General features: G+C 39.0%; 1 protein-coding gene across 1 annotated transcript in view; it reads right to left on the bottom strand.

Annotated features, from left to right (window-relative positions):
• elfn1a (extracellular leucine rich repeat and fibronectin type III domain containing 1a) overlaps positions 1–20,936 on the bottom strand; it is a 105,443-nt gene that overhangs the window by 18,077 nt on the left and 66,430 nt on the right. Inside the window, exon 2 of the mRNA XM_039675077.2 lies at positions 20,252–20,315. The gene's annotated coding sequence lies outside the window, so the exon portion shown is untranslated. The remainder of the gene's footprint in view (positions 1–20,251; positions 20,316–20,936) is intronic.

Below are 20,936 nucleotides of genomic sequence, written 5' to 3' on the forward strand. Positions count from 1 at the left end.
GATGGTTGTTGGTGCCAGACTGGCCGGTCTAAATATTTTACAATCTGCTCAGTTACTGGGATTTTCACGCACAACCATTTCTAGGGTTTACAAAGAATGGTGTGAAAAGGGAAAAACATCCAGTATGAGGCAGTCCTGTGGGCGAAAATGGCTTGTTGATGCTAGAGGTCAGAGGAGAATGGGCCGACTGATTCAAGCTGATAGAAGAGCAACTTTGACTGAAATTAACACTCGTTACAACCAAGCTATGCAGCAAAGCATTTGTGAAGCCACAACACGCAAAACATGGAGGCGGATGGGCAACAACAGCGGGTACCACTCATCTCCAACACAAATAGGGGTGTAAATCGGGGCCTTCATGACGATTCGATACGATACCGATTTCTTAAGCCAACGATTCGATTATTTTTGATACTTCAAAATTCCCCGCGATACGATTCGATACAATTAATACTCGATATTTTTACATGATATAAGTTTCAAATAAATCAATTTTGCCTTTTATTGAGAATACAGAAACAGTATTCTATTCACTGTGTGCATGTTGTGCTCAAAGCACTGCAAATAGAACAGCAAATGTAACAGTTACTGCATCTACAGTTACAATAAAGTGCCATCAGATAAATTGTAATAAGAACAAAATAAAAAAAAATTAAGACTAATGCTTACAGTGCAGGTCTATTATGGCCAATTAGCCTATTCATTGTTAAAACAAACAAACAAACAAATGAAGACTGACCTCTGACCTCTACTTTTTTTGTGACTGGCAGCCCTTTCTAAATTGACCAAAATAAAACCATTTAGAAGGGGCTGCCAGTCACAAAATCTGACTGAATAATTAATACAGATATGTTCTGCACTCTGTAAATTGTATAATCTTGTGAACAAGAAAAAGGCACTTCATTATAGAAAACTGTTCTCTAAAAAATCCAACACATCCAACTCCATTAACAATTATTGACATCCTGTAATTCAATGAAGAAATGTTCTGTGTCCACAATATTCAGGGATACATACTTATATTGTAAAATACATCTAAGCAACACAGAATACAGTGTTCTCTAGTCTAAATGAATTGGCCTTGATCCTCTGCAGAGGTGTCTCTGTACGGTGTTTGTAAGTAAGCAGTGGGATGCCGTGCAATCTCACAGCCTTCTCTCCATCTGTCATGTCAAGACTTAAAAGAGATGATGATTTTTTTCAGAATTATGACATAAAGAGTTGAGGATGCATTAACATAAGAGCCCACAGCTAAACTAATTCATGAGGCTTTATTTGAAATTCTGCAGTGCTCATCTTTTTTTCCCATGAACAGTCAAACCTCAACTACATGAGCCATTTTGGCAGCAACGCTTCCATCATGAAAGTATATAAACAGTCAAGCAATATCACAAGCAAGAGCTCTGTTGTGCTGCATATTAATATGGTGCCAAATGTGAGGTTATCACACCCGTGCTGATATAACAAAAGCTTGATTGCAAAAGAGATATTTTATTTTATAGAATGCTTCTATAAACAGAGTTACTAATTTGTCGAGTTAGATCTTTTTCGTGAATGAAAATAGCTCTAAAAAAAAGTCAAAGCAAGAATAAGAATAAACTCTAATCTGCTTCCACTTTGCACCACCCACACACTTCTGGGTTGTTTTACTGTAACCCAGATGTGAGTTACATTAAAAAATAAATAAAACGGTGGAAAGGAAACTGCAGCTAAACAAGAGCTGGAAAATGTCAACACCTAGAGCACAATGTATGATCTATTTCACTTTAATTTAAGAAATAAGCGAAAAAACAGTTTCCCAGAGCACAGGAAATATGAATAGCAAATGACAGCAGCGAGTGGAGGAATGAGGCGAAAGCTTCGGGGAGGGGGAGAGGATGTTGGATGGAGAAATGGAATCAATCACGCAGAGAATTCGGCGGCAGCGAGGACATTGGGCCTGTCAGAATATTCCAGCTCCTGCATGTGTGATCTATCCGCAGCGACGTAGTGACTGTGGAGTGGAGACCGGAATGGGAAATTGGATGGAGGTGGATAGAAACATTGAGAGCTGTCCTGCCAGATGGCTGTTTTGGAATAGAAGGTTGTTTCTTTTCCCCCTCGCTTTTTGAGATGAAATCATTTGACATGGCATAATTCTGGAGGGCAGCGACCGAGCTGGAGAAGCGATTGCGACTGAAAGTCGAGAGTTATGGAACGTCGGGACAGCAAACAGGAACATAGAGTTTGTGGCACTCTTCTTGTAAAGATTGAAAGATGATTTCTGCATCATACCAATTAGGATTCAGGACATGTTATTGAACCTAAGTGTCCTTAAAGTGCTGAGCAAAACGTCAAGGAAGAAGCAACACATTTTGATAACGGCTGCACTAGAAACTTTGAATTTGCATTTTTATTGCTGTTGCTTATTGATGTTTTTAGAATCAGACATGGCGAGGAGGGAAACGTGTTCAATACTGAGAGGAGCCTGGTGAATGTGTAATTTACAATGCTCATGCTATTCATTAAGTCTGAAATGTGTTTTGAAATGTGGCGGGCATAATCTCCCTTCTGTGGGAAATCATCTTTAAGGTCTAAGTAATTTCTATCAGTAGGCCCCTGACAGGGCACCTTGGCCAATGCAGCCCACCTCCTCCTCGCCTCCACCGCCCCACGGCCATCCCCAGGTTCCCTTTTCCTGCAGAGATGTGAGTCAGCCAGCCCCCCTCGCAGACTGCAGCTGTCCACTGCCTCCTCGCTTCCCCGGGAGACCTCGGTCGCCATTCCTGCCCAGCTGAGCTCACGCTATTACCTCCACAGGCACTTCGTCTACTTGCATAACTAACACGCTGCTCTCGCTGTCACGTGCGCTCTCACATTACAAACCACCTAATGAAAGAGGCACGGAGAATCGAGGAACGGTTCGAAATACCTGCTTCCTGAGCACTCGCGAAACAGTTCAGCAGCATTAAGCTCCGACTCGCACTGACAGCCGTCAAACCGCTCGAGTCTACATATTTCTCAGAATTTTTATGTCATAACGTTTTTAAAAGCCTAAAACTTTGTTCAGGATCAAATTGGATGTAAACAAAATAGCAGTCATTTTCACATAATATTTACTTTAAGAATTCACGACAAAAGTATTTAAGTTACGAAACCCCTGACAAATTATATCTCGAGTTTTTGTTGTTGTCTACTCGTAGGCATTTCTACTAGACTATATAATATTGATCTTAATATTTCTACATTTTATGTAAGTTATGGATTTTCAGCGTGGTCTCAGGTGTCTGGACACCACTGTAGTTAACATATCTTTTTTAATGATAGAAGATAAGGGGCCCTATTTTAACGATGAACGCAAGTAACTTTGTGGGCGGGTCTTGGGCATAGCTGTCAACCCTCCCGTTTTTTCCGGGTTTCTTACGTATTTTAGCTCTTTTCCCGCTGTCTTCCCGTTTGAGTATTTTCCCGTAAAATATACCGTATTTTTACTCTCTGATTGTGTGAGACGTACGGGCTCGGACAGATTCGGCTTGAAGTCGTTTATCCTCAGATGCGGTGCCGCGCGCGCTGGCCGGAGACACACTGGCTGCGTGGTGTGTCCGTTTTTATTGCACGCGGCCTGCGTGACACGCGCGTCTCCAGAAAACGCGTGCATGCTAGAAATAGAACTGACGCCTATTTTTCACGCGACAGGCAGGCGTGTATCTTTGCCTGGAATTTCTTTGCGTTTCCAGGCAAAAAAATAAATAAAAAATAGGAAACGTTGTTTAGGCTAGCTCAGCTGAATGTAATTTTGTACTCGAATACATATTAATACATTACATTTTGATGTTTGAAAGTCTAGGTTTTTACATTCAGATATCAATGTAATTTAAACAAATAATAATTATTATAAATAGATTTTCAAATATATAAATAAAATATATTTTCTTTTTTTCCATTTGTTTCTTAAGCTCTTAACAATGTGATTACATGAAGAAGAAAAAAAAACTTGAAAAAAAAAACGTTCTGGGCCTCAGGAGGATATAAAGATAGTGTGTCTTCTGAGTGATGGTCCACCATCAGGCTAAATAGGCTCTTTAAAGCTACACAAAATGTGTAAATGTAATTAAAATAAACACAGCCCACTTCCCTATTTTGCGGATTTTGGAAGATGTGTGATAGGCTAAATGTTGAAATTGTTGTCCAAATGCTAGAGCAACACATGCTAATCCAAATGTAGATTTTTTTCCCTTTAAATGACACTGTCTCTTTCTTTCTCACACATAGGCTAGTTATGAACACCTTAGACTTTTAAGGATTGTGCTTTATTTTTAAAGTTTGTGGGTGAGAATCGTGCAAAAAAAAAAATCCCTTATTTTGGGGATGGATTCCGGGAAAACTCCCTTATTTTCAATGTTCAATGTTGACAGCTATGGTCTTGGGCACTTAACCGTCTGGCGCAAGTTTAAAAGGGGTTGGTCTGAAATAGCTTCATTATTCATAGGTGTGGTTTGGACTTAACGTGAAATAAACCAATCAGGGGTGCGTTTCCCGAAAGCATCGTTAGCCAACTATGGTCGCAAGTTCCGTCGTTATCTCCATAGTTTAACGAGTCTGTGTTTCCCGAAACAATCAATCCAAAGAACATTCGGAAACAGCATCGCAAAGTTGGGTGGTTTGAACGACAGCTCTCGACCTGTGGTTAGAGGCATCGTTTCTGTATTGCATGACATTTTTAGGTAATAAATCCTTATCTTGAGCAAAATAAGCAAGCTGACATTCAGTACAACCGGTGCCTTTTATTCAGCATACATACAAATGTAATTTACGTCTTTTAGTTTTTCAAAAGATTTGAAGTAACATGTTTGAAGAGTGCACATGTGCGAACGTGCTCTACTACTGTATGTAGGCTAAGAACGAGCCAAATATTGAGTCTGGTAATAAAGCAAAACAACTGAGAACAATTAGAAATAGTCCTCAGATGACATGTCTGTAATTTATATAAAACAAATCTAGCGTTAATTGGTTCTCAAACAGTTTCATTAAAAGTAGTTATTACTCCACCACGTGCGAAACCAACGTGGTTGAACGATACTTTGCGACAGTGGGTTTCGGGAAACAGTCGTGACTAGCTAGTTGATTTTTCCAACGATGCATCGTACTATGGTAGTGAAGCAGCGAACTATGTCATTGTACGGGAAACGCACCCCTGAGCGTCATCCAACATACCCTTTAAGAGCAGGTGCGCATGTTGCATGATGGATTGTTATTATAATGGCGGGTTCACCAGGCGCGCGCCAGGAGTGGTTCACAGCCGAGGAGACCGACGTTCTTGTCAGGGCAGTGAAAGACAGAGATGTGACGTTGTATGGCAATGGGAGAAACCCACCCAAATCAGTGTTGGTTAAACATTATATACATGTTTCTTGCCACTATTGGTCAAACAGGTCCGATCCTTCAGTACTACAATTAGCCTTAAAAAAATGGGTAATTGTTTTTTTTTTGTTTTTGTTTTTTTATCTTCATGTAAACCACAATGATTTCCCTCATGTGTTAATATTTTTCCTTGTTATAATGTATGACTTGCAAAAATAAAAACTTCTGCATCTGTGTTGATGAGAGAATCAAAGTGTATGCGCGTTGTGCACCCGCTACATTATGGCCAAGCATGTGCATTTAAAATAGCATTGTGAACAACGCGCAACGAGCCACTGACCTTAGACCAGTTTTTTTTTTTTTCTGGTCAGTGGCGCAACTGTTTTCTGGAACTGCAAAATAGCACTAGGGACGCCTCCTTTTTGCGCCGATCCGCCCAGGGAGCGCAAGTTCATTTCCTAGTTTACCGCCGTGCGTCTGTGGTTGCAAAATACGAATGGGACATGCGTCAGGGTGCAAGATAGAGCCCAAGATGTCCAGAATTGCACTGGTTTATGAAACCAGTCTTTTTTTGTTTTATATTCTATCATTTTATCGTTTTAAAATCATTAAAAAAAAACTTTCATGTTTAAATGAAAGGGGGAAAAAAAGATTTTCTACTGTATCCATTCCTATCAGAAGGCGGACAACCCGGCTTCACCGTCTGCTCTCTCTCATTGGTAGTTGTTACTTCTAAGTTGTATGAAGTTTGCTGCAATGATCACTGTCACTCACGTCGCTGCAATCGACAGCTCTCATTGAAACAGAATGACTTTCAGTTGTTTTGTCAGTGTGAATGCCCTTGTTACTGCAAAAATCAAATATTGTTACTGAAAAACAAGGGGCAACAACAAAGACACCAGAATTTTTTAGCTGTTTATTCTAAATTGTTAGGTTTAGGGGTAATTTTGTGTTTATGGCAATTACAGTAAACTAAATGTCTCATCTCGCCTTTACAGCTCAGCACAGACATTTGAGTTTCAAATCTTATGAGGGCAATTTATCTTGACATCTTTATGAGAGATCAGTTAAGCTTGTGTGACAGTCTCTTCAAAGTCTGTAAATTATTTTGGGTCTCTACCTCTTGTCTTCAGAAACAGTCAGTGACTCTAACATGATGAGGACTCCATATCAGATGACAACATCTAATCAATCTCGAAACTATCAAGCTCCTCAGTTCATTGGCTCTTGACACTGTGTTTCCTTTGATTTCTTCTAAATCCATTCCTTACAGTGACTGCAGCAAACATTTGAAGTCTCAAATGTTGGTATTAGTTGATCGTTTTAGCCACAAGACACTTCACCAATGAGTCTGATCATTTGCAAGCGTGGGAAATATAAGGAATGGGATATAATTGTTGATGGAATTGTGGGATTTCACAGATAGCTAGATAGATAGACAGACAGACAGATGGTAAGTAGTTTTTAGTGGTTAAGTAGGTGATGCAAATTCAGCATGGTTAAGTGAGCTATCTAATGGCAGGCCTATTTATTTCCAAATGTAAGAGAGAAAGTCCTTTCAAGCTTTAAAGGCAAGCTATGATGATGTGCACAGCAAGATGAAAGAGCTGGCCTTTAATGCCACTAGATGGCACTTTCCACACTTCACACAAAGCATCCCTTTTCTCACACCTTTCTATCTCATGTCATCACTGAGATCACCGTAGGCATTATACAGCCATTACTACTGCATCTCATGCCTGAGAGAGAGAGTACTCGAAGCCTGAGACGCCAAAAAGCATTCCATCTTCTAATCCGCAGAGCGCGGCCTGCGAGTCCATTCAGCTAAAAACCTGTAGTGCTGCACCAGACCCTTTCAAGAGCACATAAAAAAACATGCGGCATGAATAAATAATAGTTTGACAAAGCATGACAGAGTATAACATGAGTTGGATGTGGATACTAAGAGCTGGTTTTATTTATAAAGCAATTATGTTACCAAGGAATTCTGCGTAAATATTCCTCACATTTTCACCTCTTTAGTCTACCTGGAACATCTTAAAGCGATAGTTCACCCAAAAATCTGGATTTTTTTTTTTTACAGTATCTTTATGGGGTTTTTTTTAACCTTCACAATTTTGAATATTAAATGCAAGTTATTCAAGTTTATACTTTGGTATAACATGATGATAAGTAAATGAAGACAGGGTTTTCATTTAGGGGGATATGAAAATTCTGTCATCATTTATTCACCAATGTCCAGCCCATTCTCACCCCCAAAGCGTCACTTAACTGACGCCTTGGGAAGCATTTGGACATGCTTCAATATCTGACGCTTTAGGCGCCCTTTAGCGTCAGTTAGATGACGCCCTAGGATCGCGTGTACCCTACCCCCACCCCACACCTAAACCTAACCGCGTCCTTTAACTGACGCTTTCCTTTAGCGTCAGTTAGATGACGCCGTAGGATCGCGTCATGTAAAGGGCGCCTAAAACGTCAAATATTGAAGCATGGTCAAAGGTGACGCCTTGGGGTGAGAATGCGTTGCAATGTCATACAAAAAAAAAAAAAGAATATGATTGTATAAATATAAAATGTTTAACTTTTTTTCATACAGTGAAAGTTAATGGGGTCCATTTTGTTTTGGACCCCATTAACTTTTAAAAGTCAAACATTACTTTCTTTATTTGCACAAACGTAAACAAATGAAAACAAGTTGAAATGTCAAAGATGAGCAAACCGCATGTTTTTCATTCTTAGTTTGATCCGTCCCTTTAAGGCCGCCTGGCCTTTCTACTAACCCTTTTCTCAATATGTTCTTATAGACAGCAGGTTAAGTACCTGGGCCAAAGAAGTTACCTGGCCCTTTAAGGATTACATAGGATTATGGTGTGAATGGCTTAAGTCTGTCTACTTTGCCTCTTAGTGTTTGTACTCAAGTCTCAGCATGCAGGCAATGGCCAACCATACTCTCTGGATACAGGAGCAGACCGCATAAAATCACCATTTGATGCATTAAAGTGTATTGTAAGCAAAAGCAATATCTGATATATAGTTTTACATCTAAATTACAACAAAAAGCAATGGCAGATGGTCAGACATCCCTCTTTAGAGGTGTGGCCTCGGGTTTATACCGGCGTTGTATTGCTCACATCCTAAGACAGGGTGCTCTCTTCAGCTTTAAATCATCCAATTTTCCTGAGACTACAGTGTTTGTCAGCATATACTTGCCTCTAAATTTGCATCTATTTGCAACTGAAAGCTGAAGCAGTTGAAGCAGATTTCCTTCTGTAACTAAAATAGCATCTTGTGTGTGTAGTTAGGGCTGTAAGAGTTTGTCGAATTGTGATTTTGTTCCTTCATCATCTTCATTTTATTTTTCGTGAAGCATTATTTTGCTTTGCTTCAGCTATGATAAAATACTGTATCAACAGTCTTTCGTGTTTCGCAGTGTTCACGTACTGCACCTTTAAATTACAGCCTTTGTGATTTGATAATTGATAACATCACTAAGCCATTTTGTGATGTCTTTATTTAGAGAGATTTATAATTAAGCCATATACAATGATTTCCTAAAAGTGTAAACACTATGGCTTTGTGGTGCTTTCAAAACATTGCTCTGTTCACAACATCAACAGGGGCTCAATCAATGGCATGTGGTTGGGACGGGGCTACCCATTTGATTAACCAATTAGGAGGCTTATTTAGGAATACTTGCTTGTAAACAGTTTTTTTTTCACTGTGTTTGCTGTTTCTAAGGGAGGGGTGGGGGGTTAGGGGGCATTCAAATTAGCATTTAAAATAATATCCAACAATAATATTGATTTGCCTGCATTGAAACTATTATATGAACTGAGCTTGAGGATGACATCATGGTTTACTCCAGAGTGACTATATACATACAAAATTATTTTTTTATATATACATATACAAAAATTAAACATCACTGAACTTAAGCTGGACTGTGACATGCTTTTTTTTTTTTGCAATATTTCCATTGTTATCTCTGTAATGCTGCTTTGAAACAATTTGTAATGTAAAAAGTGCTATATAAATAAATGTGACTGCAATCATTGATTATTTCCCTTTCAGAGGGCTTTTCGTTCAAATGAAATCACAATAAAAAATACAGCCAAATATGCCTCCAATAGTGATATACATCTGACAAACAGATGCAATATTAATGTTTATTTACAAAGCTTGACTGAAAATATTTACATTTATGACCTATTGCACTTAAAGCAAGAAATACTCCCCTGAGCCACATCAGCTCATGCTCAGGTTAAGCCTACCTAAAACTGAAATCCTAGAACTGCCCAGTTTCACTCAATCACTTCACTCGGAAGGAGGACAGAGAGCCTCCAATGGTCCACACTGAGACAAATCTCTCTGTATGCTGTAAGTCATGATTTTCCTCAGCTAATGAGAATGGATGAGGGAAAGTATGCCTGAACAGGTTATATGCACAATTTTTTCCAAATTTTACCACATAATTGTTTCTACATATACAGCTAAAAGCATTATTAATTATCCAACATATGAACTAAACAACACAACTTCTTGTGGATTTCAGCAGGCGGCGATTCCGTGCTGTGATGAGAGGACACAGATGAGAGCTCAGTGTCTGGCTCCATGTGCTCATCAGCATCAGCAGTGAGAGAAGTCACACTTACTGTAATGAACATGTGACAGCTGCCTCTCAGCCTCAACTCACATTTATTTTCTTCATCATTACCTCTTTAGGCCCGAGTGAGCCTCGATTAACAACCAAGCCCTAATTACTCAAATTATTAATAGAGCAGTAAGGCAGCATTTTGAGTCTTACATTGAGATGATCATCATCTCATTGGAATCTTTGTTTATCCTGCCATGCAGATAATGGGCAATACAATATATAGATTCCAGCCTGCACAGTGGTAACAAAGCATGATGGATCCATGTTCTGTTTACGTCTCAACAGAAATCAAGACTCATCAGACCAGGCAACATTTTTCAACATTTTTTTTTCAACTGTCCAATTTTGTTGAGCAAACTGTAGCCTCTTTTTCCTATTTGTAGTGGAGATGAGTGGTACCCGGTGGGGTCTTCTGGTGTTGTAGCCCATCCGCCTCAAGGTTGTGCGTGTTGTGGCTTCACAAATGCTTTGCTGCATACCTCGGTTGTAACGAGTGTTAATTTCAGTCAAAGTTGCTCTTCTATCAGCTTGAATCAGTCGGCCCATTATCCTCTGACCTCTAGCATCAACAAGGCATTTTCACCCACAGGACTGCTGCATACTGGATGTTCTTCCCTTTTCACACCATTCTTTGTAAACCCTAAAATGGTTGTTTGTGAAAATCCCAGTAACTGAGCAGATTGTGAAATACTCAGACTAACCCGTCTGGCACCAACAACCATGCCACACTCAAAATTGCTTAAATCACCTCTCTTTCCCATTCTGACATTCAGTTTGGAGTTCAGTAGATTGTCCTGACCAGGACCACACCCCTAAATGCATTGAAGCAACTGCCATGTGATTGGTTGATTAGATAATTGCATTAATGAGAAATTGAACAAGTGTTCCTAATAATGACTCAATGACTGTTTATAGTCTTTTGAGCTAGTGGTGCACAAATCTGTGGTTTCCAGAGCTGTAACTTGACAAGTAAAAACTAATATGTCTGCTCAGCCATGTCATGCCTCTAGCTCTTCCGCCGGTGCACTGTTCATTTTGACCATTTGGAAATGGCTGTTGCCGGGGAACCGGCCCACGTGAGAGCTCAGTCTACACAGTAGTCGACTTCCCTCTCTGCAAAGTGTGTTATTAATTTCTGAATGAAATGCAATAGGAGTTAAATAAAAGATTTGCTTTGTGATCACCTCTAAATTTCTAGATTTGTTAAACAAAAAAAGAAAAAAAAGAAAGAAGTGTTTTAAAGGCTGATCTCAGATCTACTACAGTAATCCATTCAAATAAGTCTGAGGATCAAGACATCAGACACTCAACAGTAAAGCATGCTGGAAACTAAAGGGACTGTATAGCAGTTTAATTATATATATATATATATATATATCAGTGGCGGTTGCTTGTCTTTCAAAGAGGAGAAGCTCTTTTTTTTCTTGACAGTCAGGTGTGGGGATGGTGAAAAGTGCGAAGACTCGAAAAAATACCAACAAAAACTGCAAACCAGCACAGGACAGGGAGAATAAATAGGGAGCAAAAAAGTCAGGTAATGAGGTAGGACAGGTGGGGCTAAATAACTAATCAGGATCAGGAAACAAGATGGGAGTCAACACAATCGACAGGAGAGCACATGGCACAAGGAAAACACATGATAAGCCATGTTCTCACACCAAACATGACAAACACACACACACACATGGCCAGTAAAACAGATTACAAGCAATTGTGCTCACACAAAATGAAGAACAATGACTTCCCTTCTTTTTTGCTCAGCTGAACAGCTTCAGATCTGTGCTTCCTTCTCAGCTACTGTTCAGACGCTATTTACCTAATTTTGACTTCAGCAAATCAGCACAGTGCTCAAATGCTTGGATTACAAAAAAAAAAAAAAAAAAAAAACATTCCTGGGAAGAAAAAAACACAACTCCCTACATTCATAAGGATAAGAAAATGCCTCTCCTGGAATCTTCTTGCTGCTCTAACTACCACAGACTTTTACAAAGGATTGCAGTTCTTGAAACAAAGTTAATTGCGGGACCGCCAAACCAGAATGCACAACAGAGCTTTGTCATGGACGCCCTCAGCACACAGCTGGTGAGTCTCATGAATCTAGTGCTCCTCGACAGGCTATACTGAGTGTAGAGAAACAAGCCGATCAACTTACAAATCGATGGGACAAACAGGGAGCGAGACCCAAAGGCACTCAAGACATCAGATTGTCACGAGCATCACATATTGCAGCAGTAGCATCATCTACCCAAGATACGGCTCTGACAAGGATTGCAAACACTGGTCTACTGCCACCGCCTATACATCTTGAGAACAGATTTAAAGTATTAATGAATGAGGAATCCCTGAATTTGATGAATGTGATCGAACACAGACTGAGTCAGCCTGTAGCTAACACTGATGCTAACTGGGGCTCAAGGTCGAGCAGACAGCGGCACTCAGCTCAGAGCGCAGCCGGGCCCAGGACTCCATAATCAGAAACATTAGTAGCAGGGATACAACTATGTGCTGCCTTCCACAAGCAACAACTTCTGATGTAAACAGGGAACTTCAGAACATTCTTATGAAACATAAGACTGAAAATCGACTCCTCATGATATACATAAAGAGCGGTCAGAACTCCTTAAAAAGGATTTCTTCATCAGCCTTCATCAGCCTTACCCAGTGGACATTCATCACTCCCAGCAAGAGGAACAAACCAGTTTTCACAGTTGCTTGGGCTTAATAGATGGCTGCAAAAAAACCTGCAATATAAAAGGAGTGAACTTCATTATCTTCCTTGCCAATCCACTCAACCTTAATAGCGCGCGCGCGCACACACACACACACACACACCTGGATACAGTATGAATGACCACAGCACTTAACTTCAGTACCTGAATGGACATATGGTTGACACATCACACTAGGACAATGATAACACCACTCAGCCACAACAACCTCTGCTCATGGACACAATCTCAGCAGATCCCTGCCCACAGAGCTCACCACAGACAGACTCTATGACATACTAGAACTGCTCCAAGATTCAGCACCCAAAGACAACTTTCTGGAAAACAGCCAGGGAAACCAGGATAGCATATTACAGCCTCTGATAGCACCAGAGCAACAGCCCCTCTCACCAAACACGTTATCCCTCTCCCCAGCATCTCCACTTGATGATGATGATGAACTTTATTTTCACTTGGTCACAAGTACCAACGAAATTGGCCATCAACCTGCCCATACAAAGATAGAAACGATATGACAAGGGGGTAGACAGGACAGGAAGACAGGGAATTGAGGGAAACAAACAGCATGACATAAGGAGAGGTGAGGAGAAAAAGGTAACCCCCAGACTATGCTCCTGTAAGGAGTGCAGTGTGGGAACAGGAAAAAAACACCTCAGCAACATTAGCACAATCAGTACATTCTACAACATGAACAAAACTTGCAACAGGGTTGGGGATTGGGTGATGGAGGTAGCCCAGCACAGGCAGGCAGCCATCTGGTCCTGCAGCCATTTCCAGTTCTGGTCACAGACCCACCTGTCAGACTGGAGGGTACAAAGTGGCGAAGGCGAGGGATGGGGTGTGGGGTGGGTGAATGCATATATCTGTATGTATGTGTAGGAGGATGTGTATGTGTAGGCCTGGAGAGTCGCTATGTCTGGCATCATAATCTAGGTGCCTCAAGTCCGCAGGATTGTCATAGCGATACACAGCAAGTTACCATAGAGAAAACCTTGATTATGTCCCAGACAAAGTCAACAATCACCAGGTGTCCTGGGGAGTCAGGGAAGGAACGCAAGAGCGGTGACACTTCTGTGCTTCCCAGAGAAAATGGAACAACTGGTGTGTGCTGGAACCAAACTATCCCACTCTTTTGCTGCAAGCCCCCAGGTACCAACCAAAAAAACGGCAGGCCCCGCAACCACCAAAGCCTGCGGGCACAGCTCACCCTCACCCTCCTCCTGTGAGAGCTCTTCAGCCTCTGCCACAGCGCCAGGGCTCACACTCTCCTTCATCTGCTCGAGGTAAACCAAAAACAACTGATACCAGCTCTCAGTTATAGGTGTCGGGTCCCCGCTATGAAAACAGTAACTTTATCAAATGTCTACAGATTAAGCAGGAACCCAGTGCGCCTGTATCTTTCTCTATTGCTGTTCAATTACATAATAAAAAGACTAATGCCTTCAAAAGCTGTACAACAAACCCATCAAATCTGGTGCCTATTACAAGCCAAACTAAGATTGCAGTGGGGACAAAAAGTATTAGACAAAAAGACTATTAAGTTAGCACTTTTAAACATCCGCTCACTTAAAAATAAATCACTTGTAGTCAATGACTTAATCACATACAACCTGGATTTCATGTTTCTAAATGAAACTTCGCTAGAAGGCAGCTGTAGTGCAACAGTCCTTAACGAAACATCCCCTCCTAACTTTACTTTTATGAGTGTCTGCAGAGCTTGTAAGAGAGGCGGGGGCTTAGCTGCTCTTTTTAAAGATGTTTATCAATGTAAGCAAATATAATTTGGGAATTTAAATATCTGGGTATTGTGTTAAAAGGTGCTCCACGCATTTTAGGTATCATTGTTTACAGGCCTCCAAAATACTCTCCAGCCTTTGCTGAGGACTTTACAGAACCGTTATCAACAATTGCCTCTGAATTTGACTGTTTTGCCATTGCTGGAGATTTTAAAATTCACATAGATAATACAGAAAACATGCATGCGTGAGAACTGAACAAGACGTAGTAGAAGAAGAACGCAGTTCTTGCTCATACATCGTGGAAATCTCTTGAACTCTCGTCTCTGGCCTACAAGGAAGAAATGGAGTACTCGAATAAAGTCATTATTTTTGTTTATTTTTTCGCACAAAAAGTATTCTCATCGCTTGATAAACTTATAGTTGAGCACATGGAATATCTAAACATTTTCTTCATTGACTTTCTGGGCCATCAAGTTTCGATCCCACAGGCAGACTACAGTATGTAGCAGTGATCCACCTCTCAAATTTAATCAAAAATGTCTTCATTTGTGTTCCGAAGACGAACAAAGGTCTGGTACAGCATGGGGGTGATTTTGGCTGAACTATCCCTTTAAACTGTAAAATGCATTGCAAATACCAAGAAATATGTTACGGCACTTAATTTTTCGAGTACACTTCCGCGATGAGACTGAGCTCAAAATCTCGAATAGCTTCTGATTCAGCAACTTTTTATTGTGTGAAATCGCTGTCAATCAAAAGGAGATGCAGTCCTCCAATCACAGCCCGGTCTCATCCCGAAGGTGTCATATAGGTGACGCTTTTGACATTGTGTCTACATCCGACGCACAAGTCACCCTGTAGCGTCAATATGAGACGCAGATATATATGTGCCAGAAGGCGCCTCCTTGTGGTCTAACCTTAACACTACCCCAGACCTAAACCTACCCATAACCGAAGAGTTATATTGACGCTAAAGGGTGCCATGTGCGTCGGATTTAGACGCAATGTCAAAAGCGTCATATATATGACTCCCTAGGATGAGAATGCGTTGCCAATCATCACACAGACACCTGGTCTCCAGGCTAGCCCACTTCCCTATTCACCCCAGAGACGCAGAGCGTCCGTGGGCGGGACATAATCGCAGCATTTATCTAATGTTTCGAAGCACTGAAAAAAGTGTTCAAAGCAGCCCCATTGAAGTCAATGGATGCTGAGCTTCAACGGGGAAATGCCATAGGGAAATGCACTGTGCTACGGGAATGTATGAGAAGATTGAGTAAGCCGACCTGCTATATGTAGCTGATTCTGAACGAACTCGTCTTCGAGATGACCATGTTCTAGCCCATTTTTAGTCAATAAAATGTTAACACAATAGTACACATCTGACCATTATTTTTGTGACATTGTAGGGAAGGCTCTGTACTAGTAGTGCAATTCTTGGTCTGTTTTGATGGAGATGTTCTGTTGTGACAGTCGGGTTTGATGGTTGTTTATGACCAAAAAAAAAAAAAGCTGTGTGAAGCATGGTGTACAAGATCCATTACTGGTCACATACTCTGAGCACTGCTTGTTGGTAAAATGTTTCTCCTACCTCTCTGTCTCTGACATGTGAAAAGGATTGATGCACTTAGTAAACCTCAAATAAATCACAAGGTCATTGCCATGCCTCAGTGACCTCTAAACATACACATTTATGTGTGGATACACTCATTTGTCCTCTAGTTATAGCAGTGCTTCACTCACTGTTTGTCAGCTGCTCCAGAAAAATTAAATAGACTTTTCAAAGTAAAAATTTTGGTTAATTTACAATATAAATTAAAAATCGAAATGTATAAATCTAAAAGAGAATACATGAAATGTTACTGTGTGAGATATGGTAGTTTCTTGATGTAAATGTTAAATATCTTAAATAAGAAGCTCCTGCATTAATTGTCACACTAGATTATATTTCTTTTAATTTTCCCATTTTATCAAGTCAAGTCAGTCACCTTTATTCATTTAGTGCTTTTTTTGCAATACAAATAGTTTCAAAGAAGCTTTACAGTGATACGTCTTCAAAGTGAAGTCTTCGAAGACAATTGTGCCATTATTAAGCACAGTGTTGATTCAGTTCAGTTCAATAACTGAAAAACTCTAAATTATTAAATGAGATACATTGAGCTATAAGCAGCTCTACAAAAGACAATGGTGTTGTTATTCATTTTATGTCAGTTCAATGTGAGGGTATGCATTGATGTCACTTTCCCGCCGGGACATGTCCCCAGCTGGATAAATTGGTAAACATCCGGATGATCACTATTATCATTGTTACATCTTAATAGATGAGATGATTGTATGGCAGAGTTGATGTTAATAATTACAGAAAGGTAATATATATATATATATATATATATATATATATATATATATATATATATATATATATATTCAAAGTAATAATTGGTTAATTTAAATGAAAAAAATACTGTGCAATATAGTTTTTTTTTTTTTTTAAGTAAAATGTACGGGGAATCTGGATAATTACTAATATAATTTTGATATCCCATCATATCACACAGCCCTTAATTTTTTTTAGACATTCTGTAATACATTACAGACATTATAGACTTTCTGTAAAGCCACTTGGAAGCGATGTGTATTGTGAAGTAATATGTAACATATATTTGACTTGATGCTTGTTTGTACTTGAACAGGATATGTTGGCAAAATTAAAGTGATGAGAACATCAATGGATATTCTGAATGTTTCAGAATATTTTGAATATGTGTAAAGTCAAATAAACTGTAAATACATTGTTTATAATATCAATAGCATCCTGTTATGGCGCCAACCACAGTGTCTAGTTTATTGTAAATACACGATAATAAAAAAAAAACAAAAAAACATTACAGTTCATCTCTTATCATAGGGGTTCATTGGGAGACTTGCTTTAAATAGGCTCCGTGGAAGTTAAAGGAATTTGAAACTGCATTCGAGATGATAAGCTATCACGTCCGTGCCGGTTTTGGAGATGCAATTGGCTTTTATTAATCCTCCCTACTTTCAGCTAGCATTGCAGAGAGTTTTCTAAATGTAAGTCATTAGAGATGAACAATTGCTTTAAGCTGATGCAGCACGTTGAACCTCTTTTTCATGCCCCACATAGATGAAATGATTGTATGGCAGAGCTAATGGCCATGGCTGTGAGAGTGATGCCTCTTCTCAGTTGGAAATAAAAATGATGACATTTAAGAAATGCGTCCGACTGATTTGTTGCAATGAATAACATTAGCGGCACAACAGAAATATATTTACCTATTCTGGAGATGTTAGACTTCAGGGGTTTTAAAAAGTCACACAACACGCAAACACTCTTTATGTTCCAAATCATTCCACACCAAAAACAGTGTTGTGCAAAGAAAGTAGAATGATTTGATGTGAAACAGTCTGGAGTTTCCCTTGCTCAATGTGAAAGTGATAGTGAGCGAGGGCCCTAGAGGCAAGGAAGAATATTGATGATGTTCTGAATTACTGGGGAGAAATTAATCTTGAGAGCTAGAAAGCTTCTGAGGAGATGTCTATAAAAGCAATAAGCTACAAGTTTAGTTTATTTTATAACACTGTGTGTTACAGTGATTTTACCACGGGGTGTTTTGGGACATGATGAGAAGCCCCTTGGCCGTGGTAAAAATCACAGGCCTTAATTTTGAGTGGATTATTGGAACAATAGCGACATCAAAAAATGCATCAGTTCACAGGGGTTTTTTCAGTCGCTGTATTTTTGTAATTCCATTAGGTTCCACTAGTGTTGCAGAAACTACATACTAGTTTCTAACAACAGCATTTGACACAACAAGCAAAATTCCGAAGCTAAACTTGTAGTGAATCTGAACATTTCCTTACAAGTATTTAGATTGGTCTCATTCATACAGGTTTTGTGGTGATGAATTGTCCCGTCACACTAGAATGGATAATTAGAGAATGCATGGATGCCAATGAATTGGTGCATATTTGGAGGATTGTCTAAGCTCAGTTCTCTCCCCTGTGAAGACAAGCAGTGTAAAGCAGCATCTAATCTCTTTGGCATTGCCCCACTGACAGTTAGGGTTGCATCAGCCAGTGTGAACTAGAATGAATGCACCAAGACTAAACCGACAGATTCGTGCAATAAGTCAACACACATGGTTGCTATGCTGTCAGTGAATAGCCTCAGAGGTGGAACGGTGCAAGTGCATGGTGTCTAGAGAAATATCCATAAGAACTAAGCAAATTAAACTGCTTGGGCTATTCACTGTGATCAAATATTAAAGATCTTTCATATTTGCCACTTAATGTGATTTATAGGAACACATCAAAGGATTGGCCCGTTCGTACTAAAATTAAGTTGTCATAACGGTTTCTCTAGACGTCCATGTCACCGATCAAGAGGGCAGAGGCTGTCAGCTGTAGATCCAGACTGTGATGAAAATTCAACTGACAAAGATGATTCAAAACATGAATGAAAATAGATCTGAGTTTCAGTATCCTCATATGTGGCTTTGAATTGAAATACCATATTATGATATTCATCTTTTTTTGTTCTTTTTTTCAGGCACTGAAAGCATCTTTTCATCTTTTGGAAAATAATGCATTTTTAAACATACTGACACATTATATTAAGGTGTGTTTAAATTATTTTCTTTTTGAAACATTTGACATTTTGTGATAATGAATTTTCCAAAGGTTTCAAAGCTGAACTAAAATGTATCTTGAAATGGCGTCTCATAGAGTCAGTGGTACTGGTACATGAAAAACAGTGGCCATGTATGAATTACATTTTAGTTTTTTTTAGTTTTTTTTTTTTTTTTTTTTTTTTTAAAGCACAGAATAAATGCATGATCTTATCTTTGTGAACAACCCTATTATTGGGGACTGATAGACACAGCTAACAGGGATGTTTTCAGAACTTTAGCTACTGACAAGGTTCTCTCAAAGTTATGAAAAAATGTTCTTCCAGTAATGTTAATAAAATATTATTTCAATGTTATCTGGTCTTTAAAAATATTAGTTTTAAAACTTTATTTATACATTGTTAATGTAGCATTTTTAACTTTTACCTTGCATTTTTATTCTTTTTTTTGTTTTGTTACTTGTTCAGAGAAGATTTAAATTAATATTCCCAAAATGTCGTCAAAATGCTAAATTGGACTAAAAGTGCAAAATGCTAAAATTAAATACGTTTTTAAAACATGTTTAAAATGAAAAAAATTGTAACATTTAGAAATAACTTTTTTTTTTTTTTACTTAATGGAAATGTTAGCAAAACATTCTTATAGAACATTTTTGTTAACATGGGCAGTGAAAATAAAATAAAGGATCAACAGATTGACTCCAAAAGCCAATTTTTTTATAATTTCTATTCCCTGTTGTACACATATGACACAATAATGTAGTCTTTGAATGATAGTCTCTTGAAATTGTTTAGGCAAACATTGATATATGCAATTAACAAGATTATTTTCTCAGTACATGCAACAAATTTGATAACATTTTATCAACTGACAAAACTAGAAATGAAGTAAAAAAACAACTAACAATGAGAAACAAACAAAAATTATCTGTTATCCCTCTTCAAATGTGAGTATACATTTATTCAGTGTCTGAGAGACTATAGACATCGGAGCAATAACTGAATGTGAAGTCTTTAAGCTCACATGCAGTGCTGATTTAAAAAGGGGCAGATCCAATCAGAGAGGAGGACACTGGGGCTTTAGAGCAGGCTCCCGCAGTGCCACTATTCAGGTCATGGAGCCATTCCAAAATTAACTTACCCTGGTTAAACTGTCTAGTGATCGCAAGCATGTCTGAGATCCACCACTGGTAGCTGGCCGGTCCCTGTGGGGGAAAAAAAGGAGACAGAAAAGATGTCACTTTTTGCATTAGAATGTATGAGAGCAATGACTTTGCCTTAAACATCAAAACAAAAGCGCAAAATGTGAGATGGACTTTCCTTGTGTAAAGCCATTTACTGATTTACTTTTAAACTGCCAAAAAAAAAAAAAGAATAATAACAATAATCAAGCAGCCATGGAAATCCTATTAGCGCAACTTCTCATGACTTGCCTAAAAAGAAGAACATGAGACAAATAATATTAATAGCAGCAGCTCTTTTCAGCGCTTTTACTTTTTTCCTGATGAGTGTTTTACCCATGGATAATTCCTCTATTTATATCATGCAATACTTCATGCCTTTAGAAATTAATATTCACTGCTCAAAAGATGCAATGATATGCTATGCAAATAAGATGACACTAATGAGTTAGCGATTATTAACACTCCATTAATTCAGTACGTCTTTTTCTGTGAGCTGCGTGCACATCCACACAGAGTGCTAATGAATGTTCGGCATATCCAACATAAAGACAATTAATTGTGGAAATGGAAAAACAGTCTACAGGAAGATGACTTTTGAACATACGATAAAGTATGAGAAGCCTGAGTACAAGTACAATTTAG

The sequence above is a fragment of the Pimephales promelas genome, chromosome 3 (assembly GCF_988280905.1).
Source record: "Pimephales promelas chromosome 3, fPimPro1.hap1.1, whole genome shotgun sequence".
Classification (NCBI taxonomy): domain Eukaryota; kingdom Metazoa; phylum Chordata; class Actinopteri; order Cypriniformes; family Leuciscidae; genus Pimephales; species Pimephales promelas.